This window comes from Monodelphis domestica, chromosome 4, assembly GCF_027887165.1.
Source record: "Monodelphis domestica isolate mMonDom1 chromosome 4, mMonDom1.pri, whole genome shotgun sequence".
Lineage (NCBI taxonomy): Eukaryota > Metazoa > Chordata > Mammalia > Didelphimorphia > Didelphidae > Monodelphis > Monodelphis domestica.
In genome coordinates, this window is record NC_077230.1 from 170387009 (window position 1) to 170414525 (window position 27517).

General features: G+C 36.5%; 1 long non-coding RNA gene across 1 annotated transcript; it reads left to right on the top strand.

Moving 5' to 3' along the window:
- Positions 1–3372: 3372 nt before the first annotated feature.
- LOC103104003 (uncharacterized) lies at positions 3373–20244 on the top strand. Its single transcript, XR_008911221.1, has 3 exons — positions 3373–3808; positions 11775–12400; positions 20041–20244. It is a non-coding gene; the product is annotated as an uncharacterized LOC103104003 (long non-coding RNA).
- Positions 20245–27517: the final 7273 nt, after the last annotated feature.

Consider the following 27517-nt stretch of genomic DNA (forward strand, 5'->3'; position numbering starts at 1 on the left):
CTTTTTCTTTACTTCTGTCTTATGGAAATATCCTAGCTTGTTTTATTAAGTACAAGAAAAGAAATTAGTTTAGGCTACAGATTAAACTCTCCAAAATATCTCTGGTGTTTTTTTTTGGCTCATATCTGTGATTTTTTATCAGTGTAGAGAACTCCTGATGTGAAAATTCTCTCCTTCAATGGAGACTAGCAATTCATCTGCAATTTATAGTTTTAGAGAATTGTCTGGGGTTACTAAGAGAGTAAATAACTTGCCTGTGGTCATTCAAATAGTATGTGTGAAGGATAGGACTAGAATTATTAGCTGAGACTTTAGGTAATTCACTTAATTTGTAATCCACCATGCCATGCTGTCTTTCCAAAGATCTACAGGGTGGTTGTTTTCCCTCTTGGACCAGAAATCCTTGAAAATGATGAGGGTAGGGATGTTAAAAGAAGAAAATATTTTTTTCTTTGAAACATCTTTGGGATTTACAAATAGATCTGATTAAAAAGCATTAAGAATTTTGGAAATCAGCATTTCTAAATTTAAAAAAAGTCAAAACTCAGTCAAATTTATTATATTAATTGTAGAAATCTATTATAATTTACTGATAGATATATCATCCAAAGAAAGTGGAAACATCTGAAATAAGAGGAAAAAAAGACTGAGTAACTTGTTTAGAAATATTAATTGGTCAAAAAAGAACTCATAGTTGTTATTTATTTATTTGTTTGTTTATTTATTTATTTCATTGGGCCAGCACACTGACTTGCTTACATTCCTTCCTTCATAAACTTAAAAACAATGCATTATAGCTCCATTTTACAGGGAAGAGGGCAAACAAAGGAATTCCCACTTTGGAATTTTAAACAAAATTCAAATAAATCAACAAAGTTCCTTACTAAGGTTAAGCTGTTTCCTGTATCCACATTATCCTGTGGCATTGCCTGGAAGAGATCTCAGCCTTGTTTTCAAGCTGACTTTTTCTGCTGGCTAGTCCTTGATCACTGCTAACGATCCCCAGCTGTACCAGCTCCCTGGCTGCTTTAACCCCAATTGGCCTGGTCTCACATCTCTGCATCACTTGAAGGAAAAATGAAACTAAGCTGACTAGCACCTCCCTAATGCAGTCCCAGATAATAGGTAGTAATAGACATTTAAATCTTCTTTTTGTTATTTTTACATGGACCCAGAAACTTAACAAGTCTTGCATTGGGAAAAAAAAGGAAAAAAAATCCTAGTCTATATGTCAACTCTGAAGCTTTTACATGATTCTCACCCCATTCATTATGACTAGGATGTTTACCAGCCTGTCAACAATGGAGCAGTGGCTACAACTGAGAAGTGGCAAAAATCTGTTCTCAATTGACCACACATGTGCTACCTTCCCAATGCCACAATGTGCCCCTTCTGTAAAATGGAGATCAGTAATGCTGATTTTTTCCCCCTAGAACTATGAAGACAATATGTTGTTAGAGCCTTTTTATTAGAGCAAAGACTAAGAAATGGCAGCCATAAAATCAACCGATAGAACATGGAACTGGCTAGAAGAGGAAATGCTTATATTTGGCCATTACCTACTCACTAATAATGAATATCTTTCATGTATCTCCAGTATGTATGCTTTTCTTCATAGTAGCCAACAAAAGGAAAAGATTTTATGGATTATGTCTAAAATTTGGAAGTTCACACATAGTTGAACCAGTAGTCAAAATGCATATTTTCAGAATGCTTCATAAGCCCCAGTTAATGTTTCTCAGTGAGTTCATCAAATAATCATCTGCTGTGAGTGCAGCTACTTCTTCCTTAAATTATGTTCTTATACAGGCCTGCTAACTTTTTAATTATTATTTTTTTTAAAGAGCAACAATTATCATCAAGGCAAAGCTAGGAAATATAAAGATAATGCACTACTTTTCCAGACTCAACTAACACTTTTCATAGGCTAAAAGCTGTCACTGAAGGCAGCAACAATCAAGTAAATAAACAAGTGAATAACTTCATACAAGAACTGTATAAATACATAAAAACTTTATTTATTTGTTATATATACATGACATCTGGTTAACTCCTATTAACTACAAAACATTTTCATGTTTTCAGAGAAAAGTCTGATATCAAATAGTTTTTTTTTAATTAAATTCTACCCCAAAATGAATGACAATGATAGTAACTAATGCATATGGTGCCTACTTTGTGCCTAGTTGAGCTTTTTACAATTATTATCTCATTTAATCCTCACAAAAGTTCTGCAAAGTAGGTGCTATTATCATCACCATTTTGCAGATGAGGAATTTGAAGCAAATGGAGGTAAAGAGATTTGACCAGGTTAAAATAATATTTATCTACAGTATGGACCCAGGTGATGTAACTCCTCCAAAATTCAAAAGCCAAAAATGGTACTCTTTTAAAAAGAGGCTATTTGCAAAATTGACTAGATTTGTATTTGTGTATTATACCAACTGTGATAAAACTTATGTGACTTCTCAAACCTTGTTGGTTAAGTCAAGGCAACAAGTATTTCTTAAACCCCTAAAGTGATCATCTAATCCAGCCTCCTCTTTTCTGAGAGGAGGAAGCTAAAGCCAAGGAAGATTTGAGTGACTTGTTCCAGGATACTTACATAGTGAAATTCAGAGGTGGTTTTTGAAATAAGGTTCTCTGACTCTAGCTAGGGCCAGAGCTTCCCTCTCTCCTCCCCATCTCCAAAACACTACATCTTATCCAGGAAAAAATCGAATATTTAATTAATTTGAACTATGATACAATAGCATATGAAATTTTGAAGTTAATTTGGAAGTAAAGGTATATTGGTTGATTTAGGTCTGAGAGAGAGAGACAGAGGGAGAGGAGAGAGAGGGGAAGAGAGAGAGAGAAAGAGAAAACATCTACTATTGCCCAGGTTGGAGTAGGGGGTTGGGAATGGAAATTGTGCACAGAAAGAAGCCTTTGACACATATATGGTGCTGGACTTTCAAATATGCTATGATGGTGCTTAGTGAGTTAGTTGTTAGTCCTCTGAGCTATGAGGAAGAAATGTGGAACTGCATAATAATATCCTTACTATAAGGTGGTGTTATTTAGTGTGTGTTTTTGATCCCACCACTGCCTTTCCATCAGAAGCCAGATTCTGCTCCTGGGCACTCACTCACACTCCACAGTCATAGGCTGCCCTTTGATACTTACACCGTCTAACTCCCCTGGGAATAGTGCCCAAATAGCCAAGAACAGAATTTGGCTTGAAGGTTGCATATAACTAACTGACAGAAAATTTGCCCTATAATCTTGTGTTTGTGACATCACAATTGGTTTCTCTGTGAAAGATTATCCTGTCAAAACAGATTACTGCAGTTGAAGAATAACAGGTGTTTCTCTCTCTCTCTCTCTCTCTCTCTCTCTCTCTCTCTCTCTCTCTCTCTCTCTCTCTCTCTCTCACTTGCTCTCTTTCTTCTCTTTTCTCTTCCCCTCTCTCTTTCTCACTGTTTCTCCTCTCTTTTCTTCTTTCTCCCCATCTCTCTTTCTCTCTCCACCCTCCCTCCCTCCTTCTACTTTATCTCTTCTCTGTTACTCTCTCATTTTTCTGTTTTCTCTTTCAGTAACTCTGTCTTTGACTCTGCCACTGTCTCTCTTTGTCTTCTTGTTGGTCTCTGTTGCTGTCTCCATTTCCATCTCTGTCTCTCAGTCTCAGTCTCTCTTTTAGTCTCTGTTGCTTTGTCTCTCTATCTTTGTCTGTCTCCCTCTCTCCCTCCCCCCCCCCACACTTCCTTCTTATCCATCTGCATCAGTAGATTGTTGTTCCTAACCCCAGATATTTTTTCTACTTTCGGTGAGTCTGCCCATTTGAATCTGGAATAGTCTGTAAAGCACATTCTGACTCTAGAGATTATAAGGGCTATGTAAATTCAAGATTTATTCATTCATCTTAAGCTGACGAAGGTTGAACTTCCTCACCAAAGGGATTTTTTTTTAACTAAAAAAAGGTTTGGATAGAGCTCTTCTTTCAGGTCTGCTGGGGATAATGGGTCCAAAGTAAATACCCCAAAGGCCTTCCTTGTACTAAGTTCACTGTCTGTATTATCCTCTCTCCATGAAGGATTAATTTTCTAAATGCCTATGAATTTCAAACTAGAAATTGCCGAGCACAAATTAATAAAGAGTTTAGCTATAGGGCAATCAGGGGCCCTTCTTCTAATCAAGCTCAGCACAGGCAATGTGCTCTTTTAAGGTTCTAATAGTTTTGTCAATGTAGGCTAAGTCACATGGGCATGTTACCACACAAATAGTATTATTAAAGAACAATTAATAAAATCCAGGAGCATCATTTTACTAGAATGTGGGGGGAATCAGATTCTACAAGGTACTTCATAATGAGAATAGTAGCATCTTTATAGAGAGCAGGAACTTAACTATACCATAGTTACAGCCATGGTAAAGAATGGGGAAATGATCACTGTTCGCTTGAAAAGGTCAAATTTCATCTCATTCATAACTAGAGGAACAAAAATCTTGGCCAGAATAGAGCTTCAAAGGACATCTGGAGTCCCTTCATTTTACAGAGGAGGAAACTGAGGCCAGCAGTGATTGAATAGCTTGCTCAAGATTACACTGGTATTAGACAGTCAGTTATTAAAGACTTAATATTTGCAAGGCAAACAGGCAACATCGAATAGTGGATGGATATTTGGCTTCAGTCATAAAAACCTGAGTTTAAGCCCTGTCTCAGATGCGACTGGTTGTGTGATCCTAGATAATTCTCTTTTGCATTTTCACCTCAAGTCAGCTTTCCAAGACTAATAAATGGCTCAAGAGCTGCCAATTTTCAATGGTAGAGGGAGTTCCTTTCTGGAGAATTTGGAGAAAAAGAAATTTGGATTGAGGCAGCTAGGGGGCTCAATGGATAAGAGTCATGCCTAGATATAGGAGGTCCTGGGTTCAAATGTGGCCCCATCTACTTCCTAACTGTCTGTCTCTGGGCAATTCACTTAACCTCAATCACCTAGCCCTTATTGGAACTGATACTCAGTATTGATTCCAAGACAGAAGGTAAAAAATTTATAAGTGTGGGTTTTTAGTTCAAACTACATCCCCAAGTGGGAGAGATCATCAAAACTTTTTGTGCTCCTCTTCCCTTCATTAAAAAAAAAATGATTCAAATTGAATATGCCTGTACTTAGACATAGAGTTTATTAGTAGTTATTTAATAATCCAGTATTTTAAAAGAATATTTTGTCGGTATTTTGGTGTTCCTTGTACTATCTTTTCCTTGTCTGTAATCCTCAGGACTATTTAGACTCTCTGACAGCAGGCCTGTGGCAATTCTCCATTATTTATTTTTTTTTTAATTTTTTTTTTTTGCTGTTGTTACGGCTACTGTTGTTCTTACAGTGCCCAGTGGCTGCTTTATTATTCTTATTTAATTACATAGAATAAGTGAACTCACAGGCCAAAAGTTCACTCAGTCAGAAACTAAACCCCATGTGTTTCAAATATAGTGAAGTGAGATGTTCTTTTTTAGGTTTCATTATGGAAATAAAATGTTTTACATACTGGTTAAATGCTAACAAATGCGTTTACATTCCAAAAATTGCTGAAGACAGTGGTTTAGAATTAGCTATCTCACTTATCTGGAAAGGTTATTGTGGGATGGTGAAAAGTGACTCAGAAGATCTGGTTTGGAGTTTTAACTCTGTCAATATCTGTGATTTTGGGCAAATCATGTAGCCTCCATCCACCTGAGTTTCCTTATCTTAAAATGAAGACAAATAGTATATGAATGACATGCTTCACTAGGCTCTTATTGGGAAAGACCTTTGAAGACTTCAAAGTGACATACAAATATTTACGGATGTGTTTTTGGTATTGAATAATGATGAATAATATTATGTCATAATAATATTAAACTATTGTATAATGATGAACAATACAAATGACTATTTTGATTCATCTGCTTTCCTCAGTTATTTGTGAGACCCCAATGGATTTATAAGATGTCTGGAATTTTATGACATTCCAAGTGTTCACAATGTATTTTTACAACTACTATTATTATTCAGTGAGCCCAATTCTTTCTCTGTCCTAAAAAGGGAGAGTAGACTTTCTGAGGGTTCATACTTATCCTATTAATTTCTCCAGGTGCATTGCCTCTAAAAATGGTGATACCTACAGGGCTTAATAATCAGAGAACATGCCTCTCAACTTAATGACTGATTAACCACAACTTGTGAAAGAGTCAATTAGATGGTATGACATGAGTTATTAGCATTTAAAATCATTTTAATAGCTGTACTAAACATGACAATAGTATTTGTATATTACATATTTTATTTTGTATATTTGAAAACATTTGGGCAGAAAGGTGGCATAGTGGAGAACCAGAAGGTCTTGGAGTCAGAAAGACTCATCTTTCTGAATTCATCCGGCCTCAGACTTTTACTACTTCTATGACTTTGGGCAAGTTACTATTTGCCTAAAATTCTTCATCTATTAAGTAACTTCAAAAATGAAATGGCAAATCACTCGATTATCTTTGTCAAGAAAACCCCAATTAAAAAAAAATTGAGTCAAAAAAGAATAAAATACATTAAAAACGGCTGAACAACAAAGTATTTAAAAATAAGTTTTCTCAATAAAAATAAATATGAGGTATTGAAATAAAGGGTGTTGCCTTAAAAAATTAGAGTAACATAGAATAGATTACCTGTGAGACCTTTGGATAAAGGGATAATTTGTGACCACACAAGGGATAGATAACATTAAAAGAAGTAAAATGGATAATTTTGACTATATTAAGTTTCAAAGTCCTTATATATTTAAAAGTTTTGTCAAGAACAGCTATATTGCTCAGTGGATAGAGAACCAAAATGAAAGAGAGGAGGTCCTGGGTTCAAATCTGACCTCAGACACTTCCTAGTTGTGTGACTCTAGGCAAGTCACTTAAACCCCATTGCCTATTCTGTACTGCTCTTCTGCCTTGGAACCAATATATCATATTGACTCTAAGACAGAAGGTAAGGACTTAGTTTTTTTTGAAAAACCAAACCAATATAATCAATATTAGATGGGAAACAAGTAACAGGGGAAAAATATAGCAAGTTTCTCTGACAAATGCCTCATTTCTCAAATATAGAGAACCGAGGCAAATTAATAAGGATGCCATTCCTCAATTGATAAATGATCAAAGGATATGAATAGGCAGTTATTTGTCAGAAGAAGAAATCATAAAGATTTAATTATATGAAAAAACCTCCAAATCACTCTTGATTAGAGAAATGCACATTTTAAAAAATCTGAGATACTACCTATCAGATTGGCTAATATGACATAAAAAGGAAAATGATAAATGCTAGAAAAGATGGGGGGAAATAGGAACCCTCACAGACTTGGTATAGGTATGAATTGATACTACCATTCTGGAGAACAATTTGTACCTATGCCCAAAAGTCTATAAAACTGAACATACCCTTTGACTCTGCAATACCAGTACTAGGTCTATGTCCCAAAGAGATCATAGAGAAGGGGAAAGGATCTATGTGTACAAAAACATTTATAGTAGTTCTCTTTTTGATGGAAAGAAATTGGAAGCTGAAGAAATGTCTATCAATGATTGAACAAGCTGTGGCATAAGGTTTTAATTAAATACTATTGTTCTATAAGAAATGACAAATGAAATATTTTCATAAAAATAACTGATAAGAACTGATGCAGAGTTAGTGAGCAGAATCAGAAGAACATTGTGTACAGTATCAGAAATAGAGTTAAGATGATAAACTGGGAAGTACTAAGCTATTATCAGCCATGCAAGGACCCAGGATGCCCCCAAGGGACTCAATACAATGTGTTATCCACAGCCACCCATAGAGGGAACTGTCAAACTATTAATGCAGATTGAATCATACCATTTCTTGCATTATTTCCTTCATAAGGTATTTCTTACATGTATGATATATAACTGCTTTCACAACATGAGCTCTAGGTAAATTTGTATGCCATGAAAAAGCTAAAATAACCTATATCAGAAGGGAGATAATTTAGATTGTAAAAGGTTGGATAGAAATTATTAAAAAAAATGTTTCTATGTGCAATTGAAAAAAATAATAAATGGAATTATTTTATTAAAAAATATTCTCTTAAGGGATCATAAGTTTCATGAGACTTCCACAGGGGATCCATGATATTAAAAATATTTACAACCCCAACCATTTAAGGGACAATCACTCAATCAGTCTTTATAGATATAGTCTTGAGTGCCATCTACCAACCCTGGTAGTGATGAGAGGTTTATATCCATCCTTACTAAGCATTTTACTTGATCTACTTCCAAAGGATCTCTCCTAATTAATGACATACATCCATAACATCTATTCATCTATCTGGGATACTGGAAACAAGCCAAGCCAACCAGCCCACATGGAGTTTGAACCTATACCCTTCCATACTTTTGTCTAGTATTGTAAACAGTTATGTTAACTAATCACAGATACACTTGACTAGACATGTGCATTGTAGAATCTTGACAGTCAGAATCTCTGATATAGATGCTGGCCAGACAACTCTGTACCAGAGAATGTGGGAATAAAATAGAAATAGAGAAAAAAGAGTTTGATCATTGTCATCAACTTCAATTGGAGAATTTGACATTGAACAAGGGCAGATTTAACTTTTAGACTTTGGAAAGTGTTATAGCAATAGCCTACAAAGAGTTCTGTATTAAGAGTCTACATTTTCCCTAATATTTATGTAAGAAAATTGAAAGATCTCACATAGACAATATATAATGAAAAAAAATGATGATATTTATATAGTACTTATTATGTGCCAGGGACCATGCTTAGTATTTTACAATTATTATCTTATTTGATGCTCACAACAATGTTAGGATGTAGGTATTAAATATTTTCCTCACTTTAGATGAGAAAACTGAGACAGAGGTTAGATGACCTGCCCATGGACACACAGCTAGAAGTGTCTGAGGCTGAATTTGAACTTGGATCTTCCTGATTCCAAGTCCAGTGCTCTATCCACATTATCATCTAGACCATGAATGAAAAATACAGATTCCTGGTAGGTACACATACATAACACAGTACCTAGCAGATAATAGGTGCCTAATGTTTGTTGATAAGTGAAGTGGATTTTGTCTTTAATATAGAAAAATCTGAATAATATTTGTAAATGAAGTACCTGTTATTTCATAGGTATATAATAAATGCTTATTCTCTTTTTCCTTCCCTTTCAAATTCTACATCTTATATATTGGCTCTGTGATTCTGGGCAAATAACTTAAGCTCTTGGTGCTCTAAGCAACTCTCTAAATTCTCTAAGACTATTAACTGCAATGACAGTGCCAACGTTATTAGAAGAGGGAATTTCTTCATATGAAAGTTCCTTAGACCAATGAAATCCAGTTCTTAGCCTGAATTTAGAACTTATGATACTGTGATTGCCAGAATAGGTTTTTGCTGTGCCTGATAGAGATCACATCCTTTCTATGGCTAAATAGACTTTAATTGTTGATATGGACAAGAAAAATTATAACCTCAAGGTCAACCTGGACATAAGTAAGTTTCTCCAAACTTTTAAGGCTGATAATTAGGTGAAAATCACACCATCTCTCTTAAAGCCTGTCCTCAAAACCATTCCACTTACATAGGATCTGCCAGACCATACTTATTAGGAGAGCCCTTCAAGAACCCAGACATAACTAGATCATCATCATAGTTGTCAATATTAACTTAAAAGTAAACAAAAGTGATCAAATTAGACTATAGTTGTTTATGAGTGTGGTTATAAAATATTCTCTAGAAAACTGTGACAACAGGAATTAGATCATACTTCATTATATATTTATTTCTGAAAATTACAAATAAATTGAGATTTATCACAAGCAAACCATGAACTAAATTTGAGAGGAGTGATTTATTTTTAATGTAATAAACTCTTACCTTCTCTCTTTTAAAAATATTTATTTTTAAGTATTTTTGCAAAGTTACATGATTCATGTTCTCCCCACCCCCTTCTCTTACACCAACTGGAGCTGGAAAACAATTCTAAGTTATACATGTATTAGCACTCAAAACCAGTTTCCATATTATTCATTTTTAATGGAGTAATCCTTTACAATGAAAACCCCAAGCCCTATACCCGTATAAACAAGTGATAAATCACATGTTATTCTTCTGCATTTCTACTCCCACTGTTCTTTCTCTCGATGTAAATAGCATTGTTTCTCATAAACCCCTCTGGATTGTCCTGGATCATTGCATTGCTACTAGTAGAAAAGTCCATTACATTTGATTGTGCCACAGTGTATCAGTCTCTGTGTACAATCCTGGTTCTGCTCATTTCACTCTGCATCAATTCCCGGAGGTCTTCCCAGTTAATATAGAAATCAAGCAATTCATCTTTCCTTATAGCATAATATAGTATTCCATCACCATCATGTACCACAATTGTTCAGCCATTCCCCAATCAAGGGACACCCACTCATTTTCCAACTTTTTTGCCAGCACAAAGAAAGCAGCTATAAATGTACCTTCTGTCTTTGAATCAATTCCAAATATCAGCTCCAAAGCGGAAAAGCAACAAAGGCTAGGGAATTAGAATGAAGTGATTTTCCCAGCTTCGCACAACTAAGGCTGAGGTCAGATTTGAACTCAAGTCCTTCCAACTCCTGGCCTGATACTCTACTATATTACCTATGCTTGAGAGATGTTATTTAAACAATTTTTAACCTGTGAAGAGTAAAAACTACAAATGTTTTCACAAATAGCACAATGCCTGACACATACTATGTGCTTAAAAATACTTTTTAATATAACAAAAGTGTTTTAAGTGATGAAGCTAATAGTAAAGAAATTGCTCACTTAGTTCTGATCTCACAGGCATCTTTCACTGAGTGCAAATAATAGAGGAATTCACTATAGTTAATGAAATCTTCCAGAAATTCTTGTTCATGGTTTTGGTAGGCCTGGAAGTGAGAGTGAGAAAAAAAAAGAGATTCATTGCTTTTAAATTGTTATTGTTAAATTTAAGCATAGAGCTGGTAACTGGGAAATCAGTTAAAGAACCAGAGAAATGTTTCTAATTAATTGGGTAGATGCTTTACAAAGGATTTCCAGAAAGGCCTGGGCAAGAATGACACAGGATGGTAAAAAGACTGTGGAGGTGTTGTGATATAAAAGATTGAAAAGTGTAGCCATGCAAATGAGATAAAAATCCATTCAAATATTGAAGTAACTCAAAAAATTTTGTTCTCACTATAGTAAAAAATTTTAACTAGAATACTTGAAAATCTTCCTTTCTGACTGAACTTATTTTCTAATGAACATTTATGTTTACATTTTTTTATTGAAAGTTCTGGGTGGCTCAGTGAATTGAAAGCCAGGCCCAGACAGGAGATTATGGGTTCAAATTTGACCTCAGACACTTCCTAGCTGTGTGACCCTGGGCAAGTCACTTAAACTCCATTGCCTAGCCCTTACTGCTCTTCTGCCTTAGAATCAATAAGATGGAAGGTAAGGGTTTAAAAAATATGTTGGAACATTCCCATGGAGTAGTCAATTAAAAGATTATATCCAGTTAAATCTTTGTGGATTAAAGATTTTATGGTCTTTATTTTAGTATCAATAATCATTTTATGTTATTATTATTATAGATGCAGATGTTATCTAAATTGGGTTTGAATATAATCTGACTATAGGACATATGTTTAATTGTGTTATAAAATAATAATAAACACTCTTTTATTTTTTATCATATGCCTCTTTCGTATTTAAAAAAAAAATCAAACGAAGAAGACAAAACTCCAGTTAAAAGGGCATTTTAGATTTGCAGGTTTCTAGTTAATTCAAATTTTAATGTATTTCTATTGAGATGTAGATAGACAACTGCTTTTGGACAGTGAGTTTGCTCCAGAATTGAACAATAAGAGGAGAGCATCTTGATTTACATTTGCTAAATTGCATAATAATTTGAATGAATCCAAACTTCTAACTTTTATAAAGGTTCATATCTCAAAAAAATGTTTTCCTTCAATTGCAATAATATGCTTATGTATCATGGAGTGCTACAATTTCTCCAGGATTAATATTGCAGTTATACAAAGGACAATAAAAAAATAATTGAAGCAGAAAGCAGCAGGATTTTTCTCAACAAAGAAAAGTATGATAAAAAATGCATTGGACATATGTTGAGATCAAAGGGATAAACTCTAAGTTCAAATGGTGTCCTTACTCCATGAAGAATGAGAAGAAATTCTCCATCATGCTTAGTAGAACTGGTGGAAGATCTGCAGAAAGACATAGGCAAGATATGCCCTGGAAGAGAAGACACATATGGGGTTGAAATATGCATTGTCAGCAATACTCACATGGACTAAGTCACAGATCCATTGAAGCAGATGGACATTTCTAGATATAAAGTAAGTAAAGTTTTACCTTGTTATGTAGTAAGAAAAATATAATAATGTATTATGTGTTTTGGGAATCAACAAAATTTTACTGCACTTTTGAAATAATTATTTTATTTATGTACAACACTCTTGGTACTAAAATTCTCAACATTCAATTAAAAAGTTGTATTTTTCAGATAAAGAAAGAGAAATAGTTTGATGTTGGTACCCAATTGTATTGGGTTCCATATAATTACATGAAGTTTTCTTGTTCAGAAAAGTATTGGTTATGCCAGTATAAACCTATATAAAAGGATAAAACAAAGGTAGATGGTTTTCATAACTGGAGATTTATTTAGCACATTTCTGTTCCAAATTTTTTTTTCTGTTGTTGTTTACTGCTTTTTCTAGGAGGCAAGGAAGATCATGAAGTAGAGGTGTGAAAATTCAGATAGCAGTTAATTAGTTTAGTAAGACTGTTAACACCAACGTAATGGATTTTCAGTTTTCCTCTCTTCTTTATCCTCTGACTTAAGGCAATTATACACCAGCACTTCTGGAACAAGTTATTGTTCATGATTTCAGAAAATAACTGCTTGTACACTTAAGTCCAAACTAATTAATTCAATTTATCTGAAATTGTTTATTCATTTCAAATCTAATTGAGCCATATTATGACCATTAGTGAACTGATTCTTTTGGTAGAGTCTGATTTCAAGGTAACTTACTTTATTGAACTAGATATAAATAAATTTCAGCAGTGTGGAATGAGTGCTGACTTTGCTATGAAAAGTGCTTTGTAAACTTCAAAGTAGTATAGAAATGCTAATGATGATGATGATGATGATAAGGAAGAGGAGATGGATAGGCAGGAGGAAGAGAAATGGGAGGAGAAGAAGAAGGGGGCACATAAAATATTATAAAAAATGTTTCTTTCTCCCCAAAATGTTAAAATCTAATTTGAGAAATTATTATATATAACATGAAATTAATGAGGAATAAAGCAAGGGTAACAAATACCCCTACTACCTTTACTTTTACTTATTACAACAAGAAACATACACACACAATTTATTTATTTGTTCATCGTTCGTTTATCTATTTTCCCAGTAGTTCTCTGATAATCAGGTCAACTTGAAACAACCTACACAATCTTCAACTAACCTCAAAGAAGTAAGTGGAAAATGAGTCCAGGGCAGGCATCTATATGAGAGTGCCACACTTGTCTAGGCTTGAGCTCATTCCCAGAATACTAAAATAATCTCTCCATTGGAAAGTCCCCTGGCTTGGAATCTCTATCCTGACTTGTAAATATGTTGACAATTTTGTATCAGGATCAGACTGTATTAAAACTACAGTATTCTATAACAAATTTTTCCTCAATGTCACTTTTTATAGGTTGTACATATGTTATATAATACTTATTTCCACATCTGTCCTACTAGGAAATGAGACATATATTGTTTATACTAGAGAAAAATTCATGGAGGAAGTAAAATAAAAATGGTATATTTCAATTTGCATTTAGACTCTATTCCTTCCGTGGTGGTGGATAGCCCTTTTTTGGTCAGTCAGGAATCCCTTGGAGTTGTCCTGAACCCTTGCTTTGTTGATAATAGTTGTCATTCATAGTTGATCATCATACTTTATTGTTACTTGTGTACAATGTTTTCATTCTTCTCACTTCACTTTGCATCCCTTCATAGGCCTTTCCAGGGATTTTTTTTTTTGTGATTCTCTTGTCATTTCTTATCACAACTTTTTTAGGCATTCCACAATTCATGTACACCCTTTCTCTTTCCAGTTCTTTGCCACCTCAAAAAGAGATGCTCTAAATAATTTGGTACATTTAGGTTCCTTTCTCCTATCTTTGGGATACAGACCTAGTAGTAATATTGCTTGATCAAAGCATATAGTCTCATAGCCTTTTAGGCATAGTTCCAGTTTTCTCTCTACAATGGTTGTATCAGCTCATAGATTCACCAAAAGTGTAGTAGTGTCCTGATTTTTTCTACATCCCCTAAAGCATTTGCCATTTTCCTTTTTTTGTCATGTTAGTCAGGTGGATGTGAGGTGATACTTCAGAGTCCCAATACAACTTTACATCTTAGATCAAGGAACTTTCTCATTCCAGGTCACACTTAATGGCATATAGTAACTTTATTGGAATGTCCCACTTATCACATGCACCTTACTGACAAGTTCTACTCACTATCCTCAGCTGGCATTGTCTGTTCATGTCTATATTTATTACTCTCTCTTGACATATTCTCAGTTATAGTGTCATCTGCTTCCGGACATCTTGGTCAAGTAGCAATCTTGGTCTTCTAGCAATTCAGAGCCCTGTCTCTGGACATTCTAAAAATCACCAGGAAGAACTTGCAAGTTCTCTTCCAGATCTGAATTTTGTTCAAATTCTTTCAAAGGAATATATGCAAACAAATAGCCAGTATTATGTAGAATACACATAGTAAAACAGTTTCAATTCTTCCAAAACCTGTCTCTGAACATTAAAATTCAAATGCCTCTTCATGTACAGAATATTACCTAGGAACAGGACCACTGTTTCTCTTAACAACTCTCACAATCATTCAAAACTTCAACATAACATAAGTTCATATTATCTAACATCAAATGGGTCATCATCACTGCGGAATTTCAGTCCTTTGTACTCAGAGCTGGTCATTTTCTTTAAATAACCAAAACAAACTTCCTTAAGTTCTCTATACTACCCTGATTTCATCTCTTCTCTCAACCAATAACCTCACTTTCTACTTTACTGAGAAAATTGAAGCTATCTGCTGGGAGCTGACCCATCATCTTGTGAAGATTGAATTTAGCTCTTCCCTGATTGTAAAAAAGAAGGTACTTATCTCTTCCTTGATTGTGAAGATTGAATTGTAATCCTCTGTCTATTTGTTGATTTAATCCCCAGAAATGTAAGCATAGTACTTGAAGTTGAGTGGGAAGATCTGCCCATGTTAGAGCTGATCACCATGGGTGTAAATCTCCCACTTAATCATGAGGTGGGAGGTCTGTGACCCACATGTGTTATAGTGGGTAATGAATTAGAAGCAACTTCTGGGCAGTCCTAGAGCAGAGCATCTGCTGTGATTGGTAGACATGAAATTTAGGGGAGGTGATACAAGAGAAAAAGATCATTAAAAAGAGACCACAGAAGGGATTTGGGGTGTGCAAGAACTCTGACTGAGAGTAAAGACTGGAGGACAGACACTTGAGGAGAGACTGGAAGAGGAACTTGACCATGGAGGAACTTGTGCAGGAGACCTCAGACTTCTTTCTTTTTAGATGGTCATCTTTGGTGAGTGAAAGGCTGACTTAGTGACCCCGCCTTTCTGAAGGTGTGAAGCCTTCAGGAAAGGCCCATTGTCTTGAAACCCTTTTCCCCTTTCTGGAGCTTAGAATTTCTAATTGGTGTAAGTGGAAGCTCGCTCTCTCTCTCTCTCTCTCTCTCTCTCTCTCTCTCTCTCTCTCTCTCTCTCTCTCTCTCTCTCTCTCTCTTTCTCTCTCTCTCTTTGTCTGTCTCTCCTGTCTCTCTCTCTCTCAATCTCTGTCTGTCTATCTGTCTGTCTGTCTCTCTCTCCCTCCTTTTCTCTCTTCCTTAATATCTTCCCTCCAGTGTAAATAAAATACCATAAATTCCATTTACTTTAGTAATTCATTTTGTGATTTAGAAATTAAATCCCTGGTGACCACCTATATAAATATTCAGACCAACCACAATTAAATTTAACAATCTCTATTCCCTACCTTATTATCCAGCACTTCTAATATATTGACTATGTCTTTCATGTATACAAGCCCATATTTTCTCTTAATTTTTTTACACTTGACTGGCATGCTCTCAAATTAGCACCCAATAGCTTATTTTCCTTTCACTGTTAAATTACTACTATCCTAGAAAGTCAATCTTTCCACTCACTTCTCAACTTTTTGTAATCGAGTTTCTTGCCTCACAACTCACAACTCTACTGAAACTTTTCACTTAATGATTAACCAGTGATCTTAGATTCTAAATCCATCTACTTTTTCTTAGTCTTCATTACCCTTTACTTCTATGACATCATTGATCACACTCTTCTTCTGGACAATATCTTCCCTTGGTCTCACTTTCTAGCTTTCTGATCTTTTAAAGTTTCTTTTCAAGGAACATCATCCATTTCCTACCCCCTTCAGAAAGATAACATCTAACACAATCCTTTGCCTTATTCTCTGAACTAGTATAGGTTCTATTATCATCTTGACATAGATTTTCAAATACATTTATCTAGTCCTAATCTCTTTCCTGAATTCCAAAACCATTTCTCCAACTATTTAATGAATATTTTGTTTGATGGACTATCAACATTTCTAAATCAAGATGTTGTCTAATTGAACTCTTCATTTTAATATTTAAACTTACCCTTCCTCAATATTCTCTATTCCTATTTAAGTGATTATCCACCACTGAGTTCCATAACCTTGGAGAAATTCCCGACTATCCCAATATTCACTCAGTTGCCAAGTCTGTCAATTCATCTTCTACTACATCTTAATGCCTTCCTCTTCTTTGCTCATGGGGCCACTATTCTGCTTATGTCATCACTGTTTCTAGCCTGGATTACTGTCATAGATTCCCAATTGACCTTTCTGCCTTTCTTGCCTTAATCACACAGGAGACAAAACAGTTTTCCTGGGGCACATGTCTATCATGTCTTTCTTTTCATGAAAAACTTTAATATATTTATATTGCCTCTAGGGAACAATACAAACTGCTCAGCCTGGCATTTAAGGCCCTTTATAATCTTGCTTCAATTTATTTTTTCAAACTTTAGAAACATTATTCTGACTTGCACATCCTATGTTTCAGCTCAATTCTACTACTATCTGTTCCACAAACTCAAAATTCCATCTCCTGCATCTCTGCCTTTGCCAAAGCTATTCCCAGGTCCGGAATATATTTACTTCTTAGCCACATCTTTCAGAAAGGAGTGATATCGTCTTTCCAGATTCTGATCAGGTATCACCTCCTCTGTGAAGGCTTCCCTGTTCTGCTGAACTTTTAGGGCTCTTTCTTCCTGAAATGACCTTGTATTTTGTATTATGTTGATCTGAATGAATACACGGGGTGTATGGGGTGTTCAGGGAGGGGTAGCACCCTTGGTACGGAGGGCTTGTCCTGCCCTCCTAGGGCAGCTCTCCAGCTTCGGACCCCCACCTGACACCCAGCTCTCACTTGTGGCTCCCAGTAACTGCTGGCATGCGGCAGTGACCACACCCTGGCCAATGGCTTCGACAGGCCAGCTAAACCTTGTGAGAGTAGCCATTGGTCATCGACCCCTGGTGAACCAGGGCTTTGCTCACCCAGCATGTGAAGACTGCTTAGGCAGAACAGGTGGAAGAAACCACTAAGAAGGTTCAACCCCTGAGATGGCGTCGCAGCAAGGCACTGTGGAGTGTTTAGGGCTTGTTGGAGCACAAAAGACAACAAGGCCATCCAATGCAGCTGAGGAAGTCTCCAGATGTAACGACTTTTCGTGCCACTGGACACAGGCTTCCAATGCCAAGAGAGTGGGACTGTCTCTGTGCATCGACTTTTCCATTTAAATCTCCTTCAAGCACAAGTGTCTTTGTGCACACTCATCTATCCTAACCCCGTCCACCCTCTTCAAGACCTGCAGTGATGGGGGAGTGGCGAAGCTACAGGTGGAGCTGACCACTGGCAGTTGTAGTCACGATCCTGCATGTAGGCGGCCCACAGACCAGTGGTCGCTCGGCCCTGTAGGGCAGCAGGGACGTTCAGCAGCATCCTGGGCGACTGAGCAGCCCTCTCCAGGACAGCACTGCTCACCCTAATCAAGGCAGGGGACTAGAAAAGGTGTCCCAAACATTGCCTGCCCTACAAACACCCGGTCAGCACACCGTGGCTGGCAGGTCATCCCTTTAAGCGGTCGAAACCAAAGAAAACATAATACAAAGAAACTCCTACTAGGAGCATGGAACATCAGGACATTACTTGACAGAGAGAATACCCCAAGATCTGAGAGAAGAACAGCTCTAATTGGTAAAGAACTGGCGCAATATAACATCGACATTGCAGCCTTAAGCGAAACACGCCTACCAGAAGAGGGATCACTCAGCAAACCCACCACTGGATACACCTTCTTCTGGAAAGGTAGAGCCTCAAATGAAGGCATAATCCATGGTGTTGGCCTGGCCATCAAGACCAGTTTGCTCAAATAGCTGCCAGACTTGCCTGTGGGCATCAGCGAGAGGCTCATGAAGATCCGTTTGCCTCTCAGCAAAGACCGGTATGCCACAATCATCAGCGCATATGCCCCAACACTGACCAGCACAGAGGAGACCATTGAGCAGTTCTACTCTGACCTGAGTGCCGTCCTGCACTCAGTGCCCACCAATGACAAGCTGATACTACTGGGAGACTTCAACGCCCGCATTGGCCAGGACCATGAAAGATGGAAAGGAGTGCTCAGAAAACACTGCGTGGGCAAAATGAACAACAACAGCCTTCTGCTACTCAGCAAATGCTCAGAGTTCGAACTCATCATCACGAACACTGTGTTCAGCTTCAGCAAAACAGAGGTGCTGTTCCAACCCACACCAGAGAGGCCAAGGAACCAGCCGTGCATTACAATCGATGGCACACAGCTTTCTAATGTCAACACTTTCAAGTACCTGGGCAGCACCATCCCCAACGACGGGTCCCTAGACCACGAGATTAATGCCAGGATCCAAAAGGCCAGCCAGGCACTCGGGCGGCTGCGCTCCAAAGTCCTCCAACACAGGTGTGTAAGCACTGCGATGAAGCTCAAAGTGTACAACGCAAGTGGTCCTCAGCTCGCTCCTGTACGGTTGTGAGACATGGACACTGTACTGGAAGCACATGAAACAGCTGGAGCAATTCCACCAACGCTCCCTGTGGTTAATCGTGAGGATCCGATGGCAGGACAGAATCACCAACCAGAAAGTCCTCGACAGAGCCAACTCCACCAGCATCGAAGTCCTGGTCCTCAGAACCCAACTACGATGGTCTGGACACATCATCCGCATGGACCCACAGCGAATACCAAGACAGGTATTCTACGGTGAACTGTCAGCTGGACTCAGGAAACAAGGCCGACCAAAGAAAAGATTCAAGGATCAGCTAAAGTCAAACCTGAAGTGGGCTGGCATTACACCAAAGCAACTAGAACTCGCTGCCTCTGACAGACGCAGCTGGTGAACCCACATTCACCATGCCGCCACCACCTTTGAAGATGAGCGACGTCGATGTCTTGCCGCTGCGCGTGAACGCCGACACCAGGCCACAACCGCACCTCCCGTAACAAATGGCATCCCACGCCCCAAGTGCCACAAACTGTGCGCCTCAGCCTTTGGACTCCAAAGCCACATGAGGGTACATCAATAGATGATAATGCACAAAGACAATCGTCATTCTCTGCTCCCGAGAGACTACCACTATAGATCTGAATGTAATAGATTGTTTTTTCTCCCCTTCCCTATGTCGAGTAGAATGGAAGCTTTTTAAGGTCAGAGACTATTTCCTTTCTGCCTATATCCCAAGCCCTTAGTGCATTGACTATCACATGGTAAATACAATAAGTATTATATTGAATTATCTCCTCACCTTTTTTCTCTTTCTATTGCAGGTACATTGATCTTGATCATGGGGTTTGTCTCCAAGGCAGGACCATACAGTGGCAAAAGCACTATATTTCAAGTCGAAGGACATCTTTTTGAGTCCTTCTCATTTTGTTTCTCTTTGGATGACCTTGGGAAAGTCACTTTAAATTTTAAGCCCTCAGCGGACTTCCTTGTCTATAAGATGAATAAATTGGACCAGATGGACTCTATGTTCTCTTCCAGATCTCAATGCTATTATCACAATGAAAAGCCATGAATATTTTTGGATGATAGCATAAGTATGAAAATTTGTATTTTCAAAAGATTGAGTAAATAGAACTTTGAACTGGACAAAAGGTATGGTTTCAATTGCAACCAGGCATAAAGTCAGTCAAGCAAATATCCAATCAAGTATTAATAGAGTGTGGCTAGATGGCTCAGTGCCTAGAATACTGGCCCTAGAGTCAAGAATTCCTGAGTACAGACCCCACATGAGACACTAACTCTGTAACCCTCAGCAAGTCACATAACTACTGCCTCAGTTTCCTCAATTATAAAATAAAGATGTTATTATCAACTACCTCTCAGCATTATTGTGAGGACTAAATGAAATAACATTTGTAAATCACTTAGTGTACTACTTGATCTATAGTAGGTATTTAATAAATTTTTGTTTCCTTCTTTTCTGACTTGCTTTCTGCAGGGTTGTTATTGTTAGATAGTTTATTCATGTCCAACTCTTCAGTGCATGGACCATACTGTCTTGGCAAAGATACTAAAGTGTCTTTCCATTTCCTTCACCAGTGGATTAAAGCAAACAAAGTTATGACTCACCTAAAGTCACATATCTGGTATCTGAGGTCCTATTTGAACTCAAATTTTTCTGACTCCAGACACTGCACTCTGTTAACTGAGCCATAGCTGCTTTTTTTCTGTTGGGTACTAGATACTATAATAAACAAACTATCAATCTTATCATCAAATAAATTATCTTGGCAGCCAATGTAAAGACAAGATTCTTTCCTTGCTTCAAGGTCCAAATAAGATGCCTGTTCTCATTACATTTGCCCATTAGAGATAAAGATGAAAGATGTCTCCAGCAGAAATCTTAGGCACATAGGTGGCATAATGGATAAAGTACAGAATTTCAAGTCAGGAACACTCTATGACTTTGGATAAATAATTTAATCTCTTTGATGCAGTTTCCTATTCTGTGAAATGAAGATAACAGTATCAATCTCACAAAATTGTTCTGAGAATAAAATGAGCCAATATATTCAATGAGCTTTGCAAAATTTGAAGAGCCATGTCGATGCTAATTATTATTTTATTATTATTTTATTAATAAATCTCATTCAAGATTATTATATATCTCTGAGTCAATACCTACTATTCAGTCTCATATCAAAATTATTGATGTATCTGTCTTCTACTCTGCCCCACTTCCATTAGATTATAACTTCCTTAAGTACAAGACAGTTTGGTTTTCATCTTTTCTCCCTAATCTCTTGCCCATTATAATAATTTAAGATCTTTATTGAATACACTATTATACTGCACTGAATAAAACTGAATAACTCATACACAGAGTTCTGAGTGCCTAGATGGAGGTGATAGTAGTAGGAATGGATGAATGCCATAGAGAGCAGGAAAGAAGAATTAAAAGACATGGCAACTGACTAGATGAGGGGTATGTGGTGTAACCAAGGTAATGAGCTTTGGTGACTAGGAGGAAAACTGTGCCACCAGCAAAAGGGAAGTCCATTGGATGAATTGGTTTGTAGGAAATGACAAGTTTATTATTAAATACATTCTGTTTGGCATGATGATTGGATATACAAGAAAAGATCTCTAATAAACTCAGGTAAGAGAAGGGCTGGGAGAATAAATTTGGGAGATAAGTGCATAGAGATTATAGTTTGATCCCCAAAGTCCCCAAGGTCAGGGTGATTATTTTTACCTCACCAGAAGCTCTGTATTTTGGGGGGATCAGAGGCTAAAGATGTGGCAGAGTATTAATTAAGTCATAAGGTCAAGTTCAATAATTAATATCAGGAAAATCACACTTACATTTATTAAACTTTTTAAGGTTGCTCTTTAGATTCATTTCACTCTAGTAACAAACAATGCTTTTCAAAATAAAAAGTAGAAAGTGTTTGTAGCAGGAAAAGTGTAGTCGCCCTGAAGATATCTGGTTTAAAAGAAACCCTTATCCATACTCATAGCCTTGGAAGGCAGCAAGGACACAATTGGTGGGGTGTTGATAGTGACAAATTCACTTATCTTAAAGACATAGACAGACTGTGCAGGTCTTGCAGTCTATTACCGCATAGCATAATGCTGTCTCCATTGACTGGGCCAGAAATACTTCATTTCACTAGATCACAATCTTATAAGACAGCCTTGTCATTTTAATTTGTCACTCTTTGTCTCCTACATCTTATTGAAGTCTCATCTTTTCAGCCAAGTGCCATAGGCTACTTACTTCTCCTGGAAGGAAAAAAAAAAAGCAATCCTATCATACTCAATTGGAAAGCAAAAGTCAGAAAAGAGAAAGTTTGTGGCCAAAGTCACTGCAATAGATTCCACTCCCACAGGCATAGCAGGTGGTATAAATACAATCTAAACTGAGACAGAAAAATGAATTGTTGTTTCTGTTCTCTGTCTCCGGTGTCTCCAGGAATGTTATATCTGTTACCGTTACACTGGTATTGATTTGGTATCCCCTCTCATCCACTGAGCAAAGTAGAAGAGGAACAAAAGAAGAAAAGGAAATAGAGTATTACTGAATAAGAGAACTAATGTTTGACATGCAGTCTGAGCCTGAAAGTAGCCATAGGGAGTTTGAATTAATAAGTACTGAAATCTCACCTCCCTCAGAAAGCCTTCTCAGCCTAATTGGAAGAGAAGTAGCAAATTCCCTCTTGAGTCTCATCCTACATCAACAAGCAACCTCAATATCTGTCCCTAACCCCACCAAGCTTACAATAAGTAAAATGTACAATTTTCCCCATTTGAAGTAATGTCATATAAATGTATCATTTACTTATATTATAGATTGTATTTACTGGTAGACTTACCCCTCATTATTTCCCCTTATTTCCCTGGAAAGTGTTTTCCCCCTCTTTTCATTGCTTCATTTGGTTTCTTTCCTCTACTTTTAAGAACTTTGAACCAGCAACAATGGATGCCAGCAGAGACTCTTCTAACATTTTAAAAGTATCTGTCAGTTCCACAGCCAGAGGCGAAATAATGTTAAGGAATAAAACTTAAAATCATTTGTTTTCACCACAACTTCATTCTTTCAGTGGGGCACATTTTTTTGCACATGAAGCAAATTTGACCTTGTCCTCATCAGAAAAGGGGTTAAAATAAAGGAATAACAACTAGCATACAACTGCTCATTGTTGGCTAAGGTGATGGGGAGAAAAGAATTTATTCCTACATCCCCACCCATCTGACTCTTTCCCCCGTTCTTTCTATTCCCTAGGCTGCTGTATGGTAGAGTTCACTTCTAAGAAAAATCAACCATAGTCAACCAAGTAAAAGGGCACCAACAATCCTTACAGAGATATTGAAATAGTGGACTGAGACTACAGCAATCATCTCATCCTTTTTTTTTTCTCACTCCTAAAAACTCTTAAAGCCAAAAATTGGAAGGAAAGGAAATCTTAAATGTTAACACTGAAATTGTTCATGTGCTATTGGTGCTGGAGATGGTGCAGACTCATAAATATATGTTCCCAACAGGTCTGTGGTGAATAGGCAACGTATTGCTAACTCTAATACTTGATGATTTTCTCCTCCGTTTCTCAATTCATCACCTATATTTTGGAAATATTTTAGGGATCATAGGCTTTAGAGCTGAAACTAACTTTAGAGGTCATTTAGTCCAGCTTTTTTATTGTACAGATAAGGAAATTGAGGAATAGAAAAGGAAATAAGTTACCTAACATCAAATGGCAAGCAAATAGACATAGAATTAGATGCTAAAACCCATGATTTCAAATCTAATGCTCCTGCCACTATACTATGACCGTCTTCCTCTGTTCCTATCCCCTATGTTCCCCTATTATATTTTCAACTCTAAATGTTCCTCTAATAAAAGATACGTTAATTAGTCTTTGATAGTAGTTTCAGATTATGTCTTCAATTTTATCTTCTGGATTGAAATACTGTAAACCATAGCCAGTTTTGATAAACACTTCAATTTAAACACTTTGAAAAACATTTAGAACTTGATCTCTTTCTTTCTTTGTTCTTTGATAACCACCATACCAGTATGGCTATCTTGGCACCTTCATATAATCCTTTTTGTTTTTCAAATTACAAAGATTAATATAACTTGGTTATTTGTGTTTAAATAGAATCCAATTCTTATAAAGTCCCATTATTGTATTTAGGATGAGAAATCTGGAAAAGGGAAAGAGAAAGAAAAAGGGAATGATAACTTCATAATTAAAAACAGCATATAGGGGCAGGTAGGTAGCTAACTGGATAGAAAGCCAGGCCTGGGATGGGGAAGTTTGGGGCTCACAGCCTAGCATCATCCACTTCCTAGCTGTGTGGCTCTGGAAAAATCACTTAACCCCAAATACCTAATCCTTACTTCTTTTCTGTCTCAGAACAGATACTTAGTATCTATTTTAATAGATAAGCTAAGAGTTATTAAAATAATTTAAGAATAATCTGTGCTTATTTTAAGTTAGTTCTCCATATTACCTTCAGGGCTGTCAGAACATTAATGTCAGTCTAAAGTAGACTCATTGATTGCAGGGACCACATCTGTTTGTCTTATTCTAAATGGTATGAGAGGCAAATAGATACTTTAAAATGCTTTACAATTATAATATGACAGAAAGAAAAATGTGTCCCCAAATCTATAAAACAAATATGTAATCAATCCAAAGTTAGTAATATGGACTAGGGCATTTGAGCCTACAATCACTTTTTAGTTCTAGTCACATATGCTAACAAATTTTGGATTTTAACTTTCTTTACCAAAATGTCACTATTATATACTATAAATTCAAAAGTAACTATCTATGGTACAACACAGTTGTGATTGCAATAATCATGATAATGATAATGATTACTCTTGAAATTATATTGGTATTAATACTCAAAATAGACAATAGTTTGTGAAAGGCCAATGAGCCCTATGGTAACTAACTGGTAGGCATAGAATGGGATGGGGAGCAGGGAGTTCTCTGATTTTGTCTTCATTTTGTAAGAAATGAGTACACCCAGGAGGAAGAGACTCCAAGATAGCCTTTGGGGAGTGCTTAATGGGTCTGTATAAGTGCACTACTGTCACCTAAATGAGCAACTTTTTCTTTGGATAAAAGGGCAAGAAATGAGATTTCCTACTTTCATGTCAAAAAGGTATTAATCCTTCCCACTTGTCATTGTATAGCCTGCATGTGATGTCAATAGTCAGATATGACGTAGTGTGGTAGCAGTGTGGGGACCACAAAGATGCCTTAGTTCTGCACAGCATCCAGGTAATTGGAATGTCTGTGAGATTATAGAAATATCAGAGGTTTTGTTAGTGAAGTGGGGAGACATAAAATGAACTGGAGAAGGAAATGGCAAACCATTCCAATAGTTTTATAAAATAAAATGTTTGTATGGGATCATGAAAAGTCAGACACAACTAAAAAATGACTCAACAACAATAGCTGGTATTCTTTGTGATCTATAGAGTCCTAAATATATATTGCCTGTCAACCTAAATTAAAAAAGTTTATCAAAGTAGAAATGATAAAAAGTTCTTTATTTATAGTCCAGGGCATCATAAAGCACCAGAGTGAGAGAGGCAGGGTTAATAATTTTAGGGAGTCTCACAGGAGCACAACCTTGAGAAGCTATTACTTAACTTGTTTTACATAAAAATTTAAAGTCCATAGAAGAGGCTAAGGAAGCTGGATGTTGGGGGAACCAATAGGGAGAGTTTGGGTGTGCTGGGGAGTGACCCAAGGAATACCTAGTTTGTTTGTTTTTCCTTCCTTCCTTGCTTGCTTGCTTCTGTCCTTCCTTCCAAACACAAAATGTTGGGAACACATTTTATAACCAGCACTATTCCAAATGTTGAAATGTATCCAAGGCATACATAATATATACACATGTGGCCATTAAATAAATGCTAGCTGCTGTTGATAACAATCCATCTGTATGATCATCTGCTCAAAAAGAAAAATAGCATATGGAAAAGCAACTGCCTGGCCGTAGTATTATATGTGTTTCTTAATGGCATAGAAAAGATAGGCAAAATGTGTTTTCAAAAAGGAGGAAGAATCAAAATTCAAATGCTATTAAACTTAGTCTTCTAATAGTAAATATCTTTCTGACAGTTAGAAAAAGATTTACCTTTCACACACTGAAATGATAGCATATATAATGTATAAGGTGCCATAGAAAAAGCAAAACAAAATACATGAATGCAGTTTTCAAGTTCTGTTAGGAAGAGAACTTTTGTATTGAACTACACTATAATACAATCATGCAAATGTTTGTGTCAGTGTTACATGTGAGGTTTCTAGAACTCCTATTCATTTACATTTTTGACAAACTAAAGTGAATGTGTTCTTGTAGAGAATAGAGATGAATTCAAGACCTCTGAGTCTCTTACTTGCTCTAAATAAATATCTCATAGGTATGTATATTTGAAATTTCCATCTAGGTGACTGTACTCTTAGACATATCATTGATTGGATATTGTTTGGAGTTAACAGTAGAGTATCAGATGTCATTGTAGCCAGTGATTTTCAGGCTCTCTATTTCAAATGCTCTAATGGATATGTGGTATTATTGTTCTGGTTATTCTCTTCAGTGATTCAGATCACAAGCCATCCTATGCAACTTCTATTTGCACAGGAATAGAGTGAAGACTTGATATGAGACTTCAATGATATCTGGACTTCTCAGATGAGAAAAGTCCTTATACCAAAGTATCTCTGTATCTTCTCCATTAACTTGTAATGTCAAATTTGCTTAGAGCACTGAGAAGGTAAATGACTTGTCTAGGCCTTTTTGGCTTTGAATTCATATTTCTGTTGACTATAACATTTGTTAAAAAATGTATTCTGGAAACCATGAGGATCCTCAAGAACCTTTTTTATTTTTTTGGTTTCTAATATGACCAATATTGATAGATATAACCTTGGTATATGAAAGCACTTAGTCTTTAATAATTGTTCAAAGTATAAAGGAGCCTTCAAATAAAAAATTCAAGGGCTGTTACACTATATCATGCTGCTTGTCTAAATAAGGACAAATAGTTTAGTCTAATTTTTTAAAGCAAAAGTAGGCATTTGGCATGGGAGCTATAAGGAATTAAATTTAGGGGTTTGACTAAATATGAGAATTCTAAAGTAATACTGTGGTTGCTGATTAAAAAAAATATTATAGTTCAAGTCAAGTGACTTTTAGTGGTTTTACAAAGAAGTGGAAAGAGTGAAAGTACAGAAATATAAGAAGAGAGTAGAGAAAATGTCTAGTTTA